At 37.6% G+C, this 15,008-nt stretch overlaps 1 protein-coding gene across 1 annotated transcript in view; it reads left to right on the plus strand.

Annotated features, from left to right (window-relative positions):
- Positions 1 to 29: 29 nt before the first annotated feature.
- Positions 30 to 15,008, plus strand: part of PXYLP1 (2-phosphoxylose phosphatase 1) — a 90,445-nt gene continuing 75,466 nt past the window's right edge. The window contains exons 1-2 of the mRNA XM_085513530.1: positions 30 to 164; positions 1,455 to 1,542. The gene's annotated coding sequence lies outside the window, so the exon portion shown is untranslated. The remainder of the gene's footprint in view (positions 165 to 1,454; positions 1,543 to 15,008) is intronic.

Consider the following 15,008-nt stretch of genomic DNA (forward strand, 5'->3'; position numbering starts at 1 on the left):
GGACGGCTCGCTCCACCCCCCGCACAGCACCGGGTATAGAAACACTTCCGTATGAATATGCAATAAGGCCCGAGTAAACAGAGGCTTTTATTGGATGGAAAAGTGTGACGCCACCTTTCTTCTTACATAAGAACGGCGCGGAGGCTGTTAATGATTTTACTGAGGTAATGCAACCTGTTGTGTGGAGCTGGTGCTCTGCATCTATGTCCTGTAGGTCTCTGTTCTCTGTACGAGTCCTACGTTCCCATGTGCTAAAAGTACCCAAGCAGGATTCTTAAAGTCACACACGAGACTGCTTTCTGAATGGCAATTGTTATTGCCTTTACTCTTTTTTTTTTGGTCCAGTTTTACAGTCACACTTGTAAGCAAAACAAAGGGTTGTTAGTTGTTTTAGTATATATTGATAGTAGTATGTATTCGTGTTGTATGTTAATATAAAGTGCAATTAAAAGATAGCAACCAAACAGCGTGCATTCTGAAGCAGTTCTTTTGTCACTATAGGAATAAAACACAGCTCCGGTGAGATGATGAGCTCCTGTGGGAGACACAAAGAAGGGAGAAATATAGTGCAAAGCTTAGGAAGAATAGTGATAGCGCAGGAGGAGGCTGGGTGGGAGGAGAGCTGGAGAAGTATAAGATGTGGTGCTCAGGTGAGGGCCAGTAGTTGGAGTGAGCTGGAACAAAACTAGAGCAGTGAGTTTAGTTTCTGCATTGGGATTTCACATGGTGTCTCTTTGAAACTAGTAAACAGATCAGTGAGAGTTGAAATAACACACTGAAAATCAATTGTTCCAAAAATACCCACAGATATAACACTTAGAAAACTACTGTATACATACACTCTGTTTATTAAGATTTAAAACTTGAGGAAGGGTCATGTGTAGCTTGGCCAAAGGAGTTACACAAGCTGAAATAAATACACTTGGCTTAATTAGAGCTGTTAAAATAATTTAAGAGTATTTGAGAATGCAGAATGAGAAATGGTCTTATGCAAAGTACTTTTTCTGAGGTCTTAAGTCCATTTTTTGATCCAATTCCCTCAATGGCTTAAATGGGAAGAGAAAATGGACTTTCTACCATCCTGTGAGCACCTGTTCTTCTGAACTGCAAAGAAATTAAAAATAATAAAATAAATATTAAATAAAATATAAATAAAAATAAATAAAAATAATATTTATATAAACAATAAATAGATAAATTTATATAAATAAATATAAAAATAATAAAATTTGCAGTTTGACAAAGACCCTTCTTTGTTCCATCTCTGTATAGGTGAGCGCCTAATCTGGGAGCCATGAACTTTATCTAACACTCATAGAGTTTGCTGAAACATTAAACTAGAAATTTTTCTGCTTTTTATTAGTAGTTTGAAGAACTCTGATTCCAGATAATATTGTATCATTTCTTGAGAGCTGTCATTAACATAGTACTTTTTCTCTTCTTCTCCTGACTAGGCTGAATTTTCTGAGTGGGCTGCATCTCCAGTGGTCTTTGGATATGGATTCTTACAGCGCATTTCCCCTCTTATCCCAGTCAAGAGAGGTAAGTGATAAGAGAAACTGCCACATGGAATCACTTATGAGAGCCCAGTTACACTAATAAAAATGTCCAAATTTAATGAGATCTCATTTTCAAGAGATCTGCAGTCTTTGTATTACTTTTATCACAATTTTATTGCAAAATTTGAGCAATGTGTACAAAAACCTGTCAGTCTTATCTTTTGACTCTTTAGAAGCTAGGAGAAGAGTGTTCTGTTGGGCTTTAGACTTCATTTTCCAATCTGCTGAGAATAACTAAGGCATATAATAGGACTCTGAATAAAGTTTCATTAAGGAGAAAAACCTTCATCAAAATTTAAGAATATATTTCTACATTTCCTAGCTCTTAATTTTTTGGTGGCTGTTGTTCATGTACCATACTCTGCACTTTTCTTCCTGCAGTCTTCAGATAAGAAAACTGACGTTTCACTGATGGCTTTCTGTGCTTAAGAAAAAGGGTAATAGAAAAACTTAGCTGTCTCTCCTGATACGTGGCTGTTTGGTTTCTTTTTTATCCTGATTTGTTGTGGCAGTTTAAGGTGGCATAAAGTGGTACCAGAGAGAGCCAGACATGCTCTCATAAGGGTTCACGTTGCACACTTCTTGTCATCAGTTTGTTGGCCCTGAGATACTGCCTCATAAGTTGGAAGAAACTGACTTGATGTGTTTAAGATGATTAAGATGATCTTCACAGAAGTGACTGGAACATACAGCCAAGAGCAGTTGTAGTATGCTGTATTTGTTCTTTACTGTTGTTCTTAGGAAGTTCTGTTTCCTAATGTTTATCCCTTTTTCAAATGAATTCCTTGTCCTCTGTGTTGCTTGTCTCCTGTTGTCATGTAAAACTACATGAGATGTCTTAGGGTATTGTAAATAAATGCTTGTATTTAGGACTCATAGGATGGGTAGAATTAAAAATATGAATAGTCAGAGATGAAGTCCATGAAATTAAGTTGGATGTGGCCCTGGGCAATCTGCTTTGTGTCCCTGCTTGAGCAGGAGGGTTGGATGAGAAGACCACCAGGGGTCTTTGGCAACTTCAACAACTGTCATTCTGTGAAGTTTTTATTCACTTTGTTTAGTCTTCCTAATACTTTAAGAAGTATGAAGCATGAATGAACGTGGACTATTCTCAAAACTGTGGCCACTACTTTAATTTTCTCTTTTTTAGTTATTATATTTCTAGGAATTTGACCTAGATGGCTTGAGAAATTACCAAGTTGTTTTTACAGTGCAGTCTTTAAATATCATGAACTTCTTGTAATCTTGTTTGGTAGGAGCTATCCTGAGCTTAAATGATATATTCCCCTTAATTTCTGTAGAAATAAGATAGTAAGTATCATGGTCTTGGGAGGGATTGAGTTGGAAGTGGAAAAGGAGTATGGCTATGAAAGGAGCAGTTTTTCAGTGCTTGTAACCCAAACTCTGCTTCAGGACCAGAGTTAGTACGAAGTTAGAACATGTCTATACCTGACGTATAGACAGGTATTTCAGCTCATGAAGTGTAATCATGCTAGAAATGAGTAAGATGAGGATGTTTGTATTGTTCTCTTGACACAACAGAAGTGAATTTATGTAACAGTGTGGAGTGCAATATCTTGATGACCTCTGTCCTATCAAAAAGCTGTCTACTTCCAGAAATTAAGCAAATGCTCTGATTTTATTAATGTTCTTCTATCAATTTGTATTTAAAAATACACAATTAACATTATTTCACAATTAATGTAATAAAATGAGACAAGTCACAAGTTTAACCTAGAGGCATTGGACAGGTTTTTGATAGTTTTAAAAATAATCTTTTGACAACAAAGCAAGCATGGAGACTGTAGTGAGAAAAGTTTCTCTGTACTTTGTGGAGGCTTTATTTTTCCTGTTCCTTGAATATACATGCAGTTCTATGTCTGTTGCTCAGGGACTTACCTGGTTTATAGCTTATACAATCTCTTTGGAAATACCCAGAAGGTAAAGTAGAAGAGGTCAGAGTAGAATAATAGGGAAGCAAGAAGACAAACAAGCATCTTTATCTTAAAATAATAATAGAAATAAGAAAAATAGTGTGAAAACAAGGAACAGCACAACAATGGTACATGTAAGAGTGAAGAAGAACAGAAGGCAGCATGACAATGATAAATGAAAATGAGGACCAGACCTATCATTTCAGTACCTGAGATGCTTGCTGGAGGAAGCACAGGCTCTATTTGTTGAAAACATCCATATACATAAAAGAGAGGAAAAAAATTAGTTAATTGTATGGCCTTTGTGAGAGCTGGAGAGAATACTTCTTATGGCTTAGTCTGTCAGTTTTCATGGAAAGTGTGTTCAAACCGTATCAGTTTTACAGAAGAATCACTCAGGCTATCTGTAAAATGAAGGCCTCATATCAGAAAACAATCAGAAGATTTGGTTTGTTTAAGCTGGGTAAATAAAGACTGAGACAAGATGTGATTGTTGCCTATAAATATGTCAAAAGTATAACAAATATTCAAGGTAAAGGTCAATATTAGCAGAGTGACCAGAGGCCATGAGTTAATTGAGGTTGAGAAAAAGTGAGCCTGACATGACTTTTTAACAGTACCTGAAGTTCAGAGTGGAATATTAAGACACTGAGTGCAGTCAGTTCTCATATGGCTCTCTCAAATGTGAATCCATCATGCAGTTCTGTTTCAGACAAATTCTAAAGCCTGGGTTTCTGTCTTTAGCTTCCTTTAAGAGTGATGGGTAAAGGAAAATGCCATGAATCATATATGCTTCCTGATGGGAAAAGTTTCTAAAATATCAGGAATACTCTCACTCTTTAAATCACTGAATGAGAATCCCTTGGTTATTTTTCCAGACAGGAAGGATGACTAGCTTAATTAAATAAGGTGAAATTTGGCTGTGCAGGTTTTGCACTGATGGAGTAAGCAAAAGCAGGAAGCTTGAAGCAGTTGTCAGTTGTAGCTGGTAACTGCACCTCAGTGAGTGTGTGGGCTTGGGTTTTTTTTTTGTTGTTTTTTGTTTTTGGTAAGAGACTGGGTATGAGTGGAGAATAAGGCTCACAGCAGTTTATGTTGGTCTTTGTGGTGTCATGGTCTTTGGGCACATATTCACATTATTATGAAGACTGATTAATAGCAGCTATGGGACCTCAAGTCAAACAAATGACATCTCCACCTGTTCTAGAATTTATTTAGGGGCATAGAAGCTCATCTGAGTGCTGGGAGTATATCACAGCTCAAAATAAAATGTTCCAATAACTCTTCCCAGAGTGATTAATTCTTCTGTGCAGCACAGACTCACTTCTTCAACTTTCTCTCCCATCAGATACAATCCAGTTTAATGAGTTATCTCGTCCTTTAAATATGCAATGGGAAAACTTTTGCATATTTTACTTATTTTCTAAATTCTTTAGCTTTGATGAAGTTTCAGCTTGGATTAACTTGATCTTATCAGCCCTTTGGAAACAGCAGTGGTGGTGTTGTATAGGTGATACCTGATGGAGATGGTTTTGAAAAGTTCTTTGGAAGTTACATTGTTAGTAACAGTGGTACAAAGAACTACATTTTAGTTTTTCTAACATAAAATAGTGATCTCGCTGATGATTTTAATTTTGTGATGAAACCTGTTTCTGTCAAGCTCTTTTCCCTTGAATTTATAGAAGTTCTATGCCTATCATCACTGGTGGCCTACATTCCAGAGATGTTATTTTAATTGTACCATAAAATTTTATATCTGTTAAATATTTGAATCTCCATATCTTAAATTACAATTTCTGGCCGGGAGATTCTTTATTCTTTCTCAAAATAGTCATATAGTTATATATTAATCTTAATTTTGGTTTCCCATGTGGGCAGAGCAGCAGTCTATTATGTGTTCACAAAGCCAAGTCTGTGTGGTTATGTAATACTTCAGGTATCTCCAAATTCACATGTTCCTGAATCCATCTGTGCTATACAGTACTGACTTTGTTTCCTGTTGTTCTTCAAGTTCTCAGTACTAGAAATTTGTTTCCTAATCTCTTACTATGTTTTGTCCAGACTAGACTGCAAGGTTAAAGTTCTGAGATATGTGGCTGTGTTTTTACATGAGGTGGAGTCTGGTGGAAGGTTTGTTATGTAATTTGAGGCTTATCTCTTCTGTTAGGGTTGATGTTTTGAATTATTTTTGATAAGGAGCAGAATCAAGCCTGTTACTAGTTACAGACTCAATAGAGACAGAAAGGGACAGCCATACTGTAGTAACTGTTCATAGCTAACTGAGAGAGTAGGAGGAGCCTCTCTTTTGCAACTTTTGAGTTTGGAATGAATGTTAGGGCAAAGGCTAAATCTGTGAAGAATCCGATCATAAGCTTCAGTTTTCAGCATTAAGTTCTAGAAGAGATGGCAAGGATCCAGCCATAGGGTATATCTGATACTAATAGTTCCTAGAGTGAGTAGCAGGTGAGAATACAGCAGTACATGATAACTGGATTTTAAAGGCAGGTACTGCTGCTTCGTTACAATGAACAACTCAGACACTGGACATTCTTGTTATAAAAATTGAAATCATAGTGTTTAGAGAAAAAATATTGCTGTTCATTTTGAAACAGTTGCTTCCAGAGCAGTAAACTCTATTGAGTTGGATCTAAATTTGTGGCGACTGCTGCTTCCTTAAGGTAAATATGTAGTTAATAATAGATTGTTCTCAGAGTTTGGTGAGTAACAAGGATTTATGACATTAAGCGTTGACTGCCACTAATTTAAAACAAAAATTCACAACAAGCTAACTTCTGTTACAATCTAGTTCCCCTAGGCTATAACTCTAGGAGAGCTATTGATGTAGCTCATAAAGAGTATGTTCAAACCACTCCTGGACTGTATTTGTGGAAAGTAGTTCAAGATATGCTAGTGAGAACTAAAATAAGAAACATGTGTGACATTTCCAAGAAACAGTCATTCCAGGATGTGCAGGAGAGTTACCGGCACCAACTACAGTGATACATTTGAATTGTTTGGGGTGGGGAGTGGAGAGTGGGAGGAATCCTGAAATCTGAACCTATGTTAAGTGTCAAAAATGAGACCTCCAATTTCGCTTGTATTTAGTATGAACAGATGGGATTTTGATTTCCTAATTCTGAGTTTCCTTGAAAAATGTCACCCTGGAGCATGTCCAAAACACTTTTTTCCCCGTATCTAACCAGATGTTAGGAAGGACTGAAGGCCCATAGATATCGTTATGGTTTTGCTGGAGAAAAAACAAACACCACAAATCTCCAATGCATGTGGAGTTTGAGTCTATAAACAGAATGAAAAACTGTAGAAGATAAATCAGCAAAACTGCTGGATTACCAATGTATGATGACAGGAGACTTCAGTTCTCATGTTTCTTTTGGAAGACAGCACGTAGAAGAACAAAGTGTTGTTTTTATGTCGCAGCAAGCATTTATTATGACTACCTGTTACAAACAGGTACTAACAGTGGGAGTTAGTTTTCAATCTCAGCCTAGTTTTGTACAGAAATAAAAGAATAACTTGAAAATACAGATGATTTTCCTCACTACTTTCTTAGAAGAAACTTTTTGTTGTTGATTTTGCCTAAACATTGTGTTGTTTATATATTTAAGCAACACTGCAATATAATGCCTTAAGTAAGGGTGTATCAGGATGTTGACAGAAGGCAATTAGGCAGCAGCAAGTGCAGGAAAAAACAAACGAACAACTTTTATGGTGGCCAAACAACAGGTTTGTTTCGCAAGACTGGGTAAGTGGATCTGCTATTCTGGCTAGATTGAGAACATCAATAGTTGGGACTTAGGCTGCAATCTCAGTAGGGTTTTGGCTTAATCAACATCAATGATCTTTAGCCTGGCACTAAGCATCACAGATTTAACATGTGCCAAATGACTTCTCAAATTTGGAGTGAATATAATCAGTTAAGAGTTCAATGCTGGCTAACCTTCAACTGAAATCAATAAATCAGCCTATACAAGAGGAGATTAGGGAAGTCAGGAGAATGTACTCTTATGTTTGCTTTTGTAGTCTTTTTGAAAGATCAAATAATGGAGACGTCAATTAAAAGCAGAATAAATATCAGGCTTCTTCCAGTGTAATCACCTCTTCCTTTCATAAAAGGAAGTGAACATTGTTCACTACCTTTCATAAAAGGAAGTGTGCATTTATCTTCAGAGCAAGCAGCCAAATCAGTGGTTGTGTTTCCATCCAATATCATAAACATATTAAGTGAAAACTCCAGTGTTCAAACTTTGTTTTATAAAAAGCAGAGTGTAGATTTGGAGTGAAAACATCAGTGTTCAAACGAGCTTTACAGGAGGCAGAATTTAAAATCTTAATTACTAGTTCTTGTTTTAGTTGTCAGTGAGACTTCAACATTCAGAATGAAACTTGGTTGTGATGCATAAATGTGTATGAACGAAATGCCTGCATGAATTAAACACACTGCAGGCTTCAATGTGGCACAAGCTCCTTGGACTCTAAATAGAACTTGAGCATTCTTTACTCAACAATGGTGATTTCTTCTAGGAGGTGAAACTACTGTGTTTATCCAATTGATCCACATTATTTCATGTAAATATCCTTTTTCCCCCCCACACTTAAAATCCGGCAGACTTGGTAAATAGCATGGTCCCATCCTCCACAGGTGTGGTTTTGCTGTTTATTTTTCAAGGCAGAGGGGGTGTTTTGTTTGGCTCAGCCTTGTTCTAAAGGCTCCAGGTAATAATGCCTCTAGTAGTCAGGTGTCATCAATGAGGTGGTTGTTAAAGAGGTGAAGTATATGCTGAGAGAAGTGGTTTGGCAGTGTTTGTCTTTAAAGCCAGAAAACAGATGGCTATTCTGATTCCAAATGCCTGTGGACTTGGCCTTGTGGAGGAGAGAGAAGTACGTGAGGGATTTCATGATCTTGTGTTCTTCTTCCTAAATAGATGAAGTCATTTGGCTGTGGCTCAGAAAATTTAAAGGCAACTGATCAGAAAAGTGAGGAAAAATTGCAACACTTTGGTAAACAAAGGTAATTTTTTATGTTGTTTTTGATACTGCATAGTTGGCGCACAAGACCGTGTAGCCAGTTGTGATTCAAGTGGAGTCACATACATTTCTACACCCAAGTGTGAATCTTGCTTGCTGGAATAAGGTGGAGTGAATGACAGCAAAGGGTATTCATACAAAGATGTCTGAATTTGTGGATAAATTCACTTTGGTTTTGTGTTTACTTTGTCACTGTTTTTTCTTGCATTGAAGTCTACAGAGCATTAAAGAATGAAGAAGCGGTAGGAAATTATTACAGACAACAGTCTACATTCAAGGGTATTATATGCCTTGTGCATCCCAAAATGGAAGTGGTGTTATCTTCCTCCTCCCCAAAACCAATGGCACCTTGCCACCACCACCTAGAAAATTCTGAGAAGTGTAAAGAGATATCTTTATTCTTCTCTCATGTGCTACAGTGCTGAAAAGCTCTGCAAAAGTACATCAGAGCTGTCACTGTGCTGATCCTTCAGGGCTGACTGCATGTGAAGATGAAGTGCTGGTTTGCTGAGCCTGTTCTCTCATAGATCAATTAGCCAGAGTAAGAAAAGCTGCAGAGGCAGGAAAATAGAGAACACTAGGCAGGCTACTGCTTGCTTGCTGCAGTGTCAAATAGAGAAGAAACTTCATTCAGGTATTCTAATCTCAGCAACACCTCTGGGTGCTGGTCAGAGCAGGCAGATCAGGGAATGCTAGTATTTCCCAGGACAGCTTGAGGACACTCAGTATCACAGCCAACATGTATAAATATAATGCAGCCTCAACTGTGAGGGCAAAAAGCTTGCTTTTTTGGTTAAGTGTTCTGATTTTTATGCTCTGCTGTAACTTCCTCCTTTCATCTTTTCTTTTGGAGATAACAGGGCTAGTAAAATTTTTATGTGCTACAGCCTTATTAACAGCCCATTATGGATGAAGTTAGAGCAATGCTGGGGACAGCTGAGCTTTCAGAATGCATATGCTTTAGAAACTGTAGAGAACTGAATGAATGCTCTGAAGGTAGATTGCCGACTGATATCTGAAGCTTTCTAACAAATCACTTCTTCCTGTTACAAAAAGCCAAAGGTACTGAACAGCTGTTTCTTCTGTTTGTAAGTAAGAAAGATGACTGTTGGCGTTAAAGCAAGAGTAGAGAACATTGGACTAGCAAGAAGACTGTTAAGTTTACAAGCCCAAATGTCAGTAATCATGAATGGACTTCGGTGTATGAAATTGCAAAGCTACTATATAGCTTAAGTGTCCACCATAACCATTTCTTTATAATTCTTAAAACATATTAAAACAAAAACCAATTCACAATACTGAGGGTTTGAAGTTGTGCTGAGAATCCAATCAGTTGACGTTCTACTTTACTATAGAAAATACCAAAGATGTTACTAAATCTTATGCAAGAGAAGAATTACAGCTTCTAAGCGATTCTGCATTTACAAAGAACTCAGACATGTGGACAGCTAAGCTTAGACCTCCTTTCTCAACATTTCTTCTTAGATAAATCCATCTGGATTCAAAAACTGGTTCAGTGCTGAGTGCTTCCATGACCTGGAACTGGGGTTGACAACAGTTCTATTCCTCCAGTTTGCCTTAATAAGCAAAATCCTTTTCCTTTCAAAGTTGTTTTCAATGTATGTTGTTCTTGTCAATATCAGTGACTTTCTCTGCTGGAGCCCTTTGGACTCTGCACCACTCCTTATTCACATGATATTCTTGCAATACCGCTAGAAGCCAAAATGCACGTTCATGCTGCTAGTGAGTGAAAACTTACTGTACAGAGTTTGCCAATAGCTCTTGTTCCAGTCTCCTGACAGGAGGAAAGAGGCAGGGTGTGTTTTTATAAGTGCTATGCCAATAAAAGCTTTCCTATCTCTGCACCAATACTTCTTTTCACTGATATTTCTTTCTTTTCTCCAAAGTCATGCCAAATATAAAGCAAGACTTCTTGTTCCCATGTCTAGTCAGTGACACTGAGGCAAGGTTTGGAGCAAATGATGTCTTGTTGTAATAAATTTCTTAGAGCCTTGTAAGTGGAACTGCCTCCAGCAAGTGTGCGGATCATATTTGATGTCTGGCACATCCATTTATATTAAGACATTATAACAGGAGATGGAACTGCTCCTGAGGAGAATTCTCCAAATGAGTTATCAGTATAAGCTGTCTTTCTAGTATTTGCAGATCTGTTTTCACTCCAGGTTTTAACTCCATCTTAGCTGCAACCAGGACTGTGGAGAAAATTGCATAAATGTGAAACTGAAGCAGTTATCTACTATTACAGTTTAATAACTGCATGAGCTATTGTGCACATAGTAATATTCATTTACTTAAGCTATTGTCTGCAGTAGAATTGGATACTTACATATTGTAAGAACAGTATGTGTGGTTATATTAGAAGAGAACAGCATAGGTTATTTTCCCCATTATTTTAAAATATTCCTACTGGTAAACTTAAAGTAATTCAAACACTTGGTGACCCTATAGCCATAACTCTGCAGATGCTTTGGGTAAGGTTTGATGAGTTATTCTTGAAGTTTTAGGTCAGAAGCAGCTGGTTTCCACCTTCCCTATGAAGGTGTGGTGGGCACTGACGTCAGCAGATATGCACAATGATGAGCATTAAAATTGTCTCCAAACTTTGAGTAAAATACTCAAGACTAACTTGTCAGTAGAACTATGGTAAACTTTTATGTTTGCAGATGTTCGTTTTAATTCAGTGTATGTGAATTTGATGTATACGAGGGCTGCTCCAAAAGTAATGCCTCCTATTTGATTATACTGTCTCCCCGTATCAGAGGTGGATGTTGGTGGGATGGCAGCAGAGGTTGAAATGTCCCACCAATATTCCATCACATTTTGTTGCTGTGTGACAGATGGTAGCAGAGGGGACAGTCTGGTAAATTGGCATCTGACATGGAAGTGCATATGAAGAAAAGAAGTGGCACTGAATTCCTACATGTGGAAAAAATGGTACCCATTGACATCTATTGACACTTGCTGAATGTTTCTGGAGACCAAGCAGTGGGTGTGAGCACAGTGAGGTGGTGGGTGGTGTGTTTTAGCAGTGATGACATTGGCGTGGAAGGCAAGACATATTTGATGCAGCTTTTTAGGATCAGAACCTGCAGGCCCTTGTTCATTGCTGGCAAAAATGCTTAATTATTAGTGGTGACTGTTAAAAAAGCAATTTGTAGCTGAGGATTTTCTCTATCAAATTCTATTATTTTGCTCTTTGCATTGGTTCTGGTTTCCTTGGAAAAAATATGGGAGGCATTACTTTTGGAGTGATATATGTGAAGATCCAGAAATGCTGTTCCCCTGTCTTCACCTGATACTGTATGGCACTTCATTTGAGAATGCCAAAGCTAGTGGAAGCTTGGAAGGAGAAACTGGAAAGGCCAGTAAAAGGTTTGAATTCTCTTGCTTTCTTGCTCAATTTTGTCTGCTTTTCCCTATGCCCGCGAGACAAGATTTTTGTTTGTTTTCGTGATTCTAAGTATTGATTACTATGGAAACAACACTCTGCCAAGGAAGCTTTTGATTTAATCACTTGAAGGTGGTTCAGCAGAAGAAGTGAAATACATAATTGTTAAGAGATCTAACATTTTTATTTGAAGGTAGTTTACTTCCAGTTTTGGCTGAATCTTTGTAAAGTCGTAATTTCCTTCCCACAGTTATTAAGCTGTCATGGTTTGATGTGTCTTGATGCACTGAAATGTGTCTTGATGCTTAAAACTGAAAGATAACAGCATGCAATTTGAAGCATAATCCAGAACTGGTGTGTACCAGTTTTAGGGTTGTAGCATTGGCTAATGTGTCAAAGTCATGAGCAGAGTGTAGCAGAACAAACAAATCCTTACTGACCTATAATCATGCTATTAAAACAGCTACTGTGATTTTAAATCTAAAAGCAGATATTCTTCTTATGATAGTTCTTGCAGGATTGTAATAATATCAGATAGCTAATGGTAAGTCAGTTAAGTTGTAGTACAGTACTGAATGAAAATACACTGCTACTAAACCTTCACTGTTATGAGTGCCGAAGGAAAGGAGGATTAATGTTGTACCATTAGTTTGTTTTTTTTGTTTTTTTTTTTTTTTAAAAACCTGTTTATTAGCAAAATCCAGGAGTCTTAGGTGTAGTCTGCTTTCCTTAAAAATGTTTAAAACTACTAAACAGCTTCCACTTCCAGGAGGATAAGACAGATGTAAGAAAACAATTCCATTCCCTGTTGGGTTTTTTCTCTGTGGCTGTGTTATGTCTTGTCATCCATTCTGCACGGCGAGCAACTGAGCAGGAGGGGAATGGAGTGCATGTGGGTGACTGTTGTCAAACTTGGCAGCTCCTTTTTGGCTTTGAAGAAAGAGTGTGCAGCAACATGGGAGCAGCTGCTGCACTGTTTTGCTGGACAAACAGAGAAAGGAGGTACTGAACTCGTTCAGTTTTCAGCAGGTTACTGATAGAAGATTGTTTCTTTTATATTATCTTTCCTACCTTTATTGCTTTGCCCTCTTTAGCCACATACAGTCATTGCTATGATATCACTGCAGATTTGATAAATACTGCACTGCTTTTCAAGAAGGCAGTTTTTTCCCTGCAAGTCCTAGTCCAGCCTAGTGGTTGGCAACCCTATTCATGGCAGGGTATTGGAACATCTTTAAGGTCCCTTCCAACACTAACCATTCCATGATTCTATAATGGTTTTGTTTGGTTTTTTTGTTATTCATGAGTATTAAACATTTCCTTTGTCTTTCAGTAGTCATTGGCAAATGATGCCTGTCATTTATTTATTTTTTTTTCTGAGATATAAGTTTTTCTTCTTTTTATAAGCAGCAATGGGAAATGTTAAAAATGTTTAAAACCATTTGCTCTATGGAGTCATGGCTAATTTGAGAGGTAATATATTGAAGTATTTTTCTTAGCTCAAAACTCTGAGAACAAGTAAAACTCAAAATTGAGAGCTCTTCAGTGCAGTGAGAGGCTAGTGGCCTTGCTTTGGTAGCTTGCTTGATTTCAAGAGTGAGAAAAATGTATGCAGAATTACAATGCTATGGGGACAGTTGTTAGATTTGCTAATGCTCTCAGAATGATGATATCCTTGAGAGGAAAATCCTTGGTAGCAGTGCAAAACAAGCCCAGTGTTTTCTTCTGAGCTGGAGATATCAGTGATGTGAAAGAAGAAGAAAAGTTATTGCATAATCTGCCCAGAAAAAATAAGGCATGAAGGAAGCAGTGCTCTGAATCTGATATGCACAAAGCTAAACTTAAGAATGAGCCTCCTATCTGACATGCTACTGCTCTGAGGAAAAAGTTGTCGAGAACCTGCAATAAACTGAAGCAGAACTTGTACTGAAAATGTTCTGGCTTTTTCTAGCCAGCACTTCAGCTTTCCTCCAAAGCAAGCAAATCCACAACAACATGTACTGAACATAGTGGCTAATGTGCAGTAAATTTGTGCACTGAAAACACAGCATAAAAGACATCCACTTAAGCTCTTAAGCTGTTGATGTTACTTGTCATATACTTTTCATCCTTCACCTGTTTCACTTTGTGGTCTCCCATCGTGCTTTCACCTTACTCTCTGCTGCATTTCAATCTGTGCTTGCCCAATACACTTTGATTCCAGTGTCATCTGGAAAGGGGACCAAACTGTGGTAGGGTGGACCTAAAGCAATTTGTTGCAGTAGAGATGTATGTGACTAGAAACAGACCTGGATGTGCTTTATTAAGTGTTAGGCTTTTATTCTACCTTCCAGCAAGGCAGAGCTATGAACTGCCTTTAAAAAGCAACAATGGAATTGCATGTTTTATGAATGCTCTAAAAGTCATTTAGTGAAAAGCAGCCAGTTCTGTTCCTAGCAGCAATGTTGGGAAGGCAGCATAAAAGCAGAAAGCCCTCAGCAATAGGATGATGTGTAAGGCAGCCAGAAGCACCACCACTGACATTGGTCTGCAAGGCACAGGCTGGGCAGATATTCACAGAAACACTGTAACATTACCTTTTAGCTTCTTTCTTTGCTTCAGCCAAGGTAACTTTTAAGTATCTTGAGAACTGTGCTCTGCCTGGCGCCCATGTAGTAGACAGGATTATTTCTAAAATGCATTTTGTGTTTTTTCATAAGCACTAGATTGAATTTGCTCTACAAGAAGACCTGTATGCCTTCTATTAGTCTGTTCTGAGCAATTGTTTATGTAAAGATGGAAATGGGTCTCTTTAAAAATAAAAATGTTACCATTCATTTCTAAGATTAGTAACAAATTATGTAACCCTGTTGTATGAGTCATAAAGATGTCTGGACCAGAGATGCATTTTTACAAATAGCAGTTGCTTATATGAATGACTGTTCAGAAAGCTTCCATTCACACACTGCCTGTTTTTCTACAAGTTTTTTTATTACAAAATCTGAACTAACCTGAAAAATCAGATGTTGCAGAGACATTCAAACATTCAATAGATTTAACAGAGTTTAAGACTGAGGTGAA

The sequence above is a fragment of the Coturnix japonica genome, chromosome 12 (assembly GCF_054131305.1).
Source record: "Coturnix japonica strain WE chromosome 12, WE-NBRP24, whole genome shotgun sequence".
NCBI classification, from domain to species: Eukaryota; Metazoa; Chordata; class Aves; order Galliformes; family Phasianidae; genus Coturnix; species Coturnix japonica.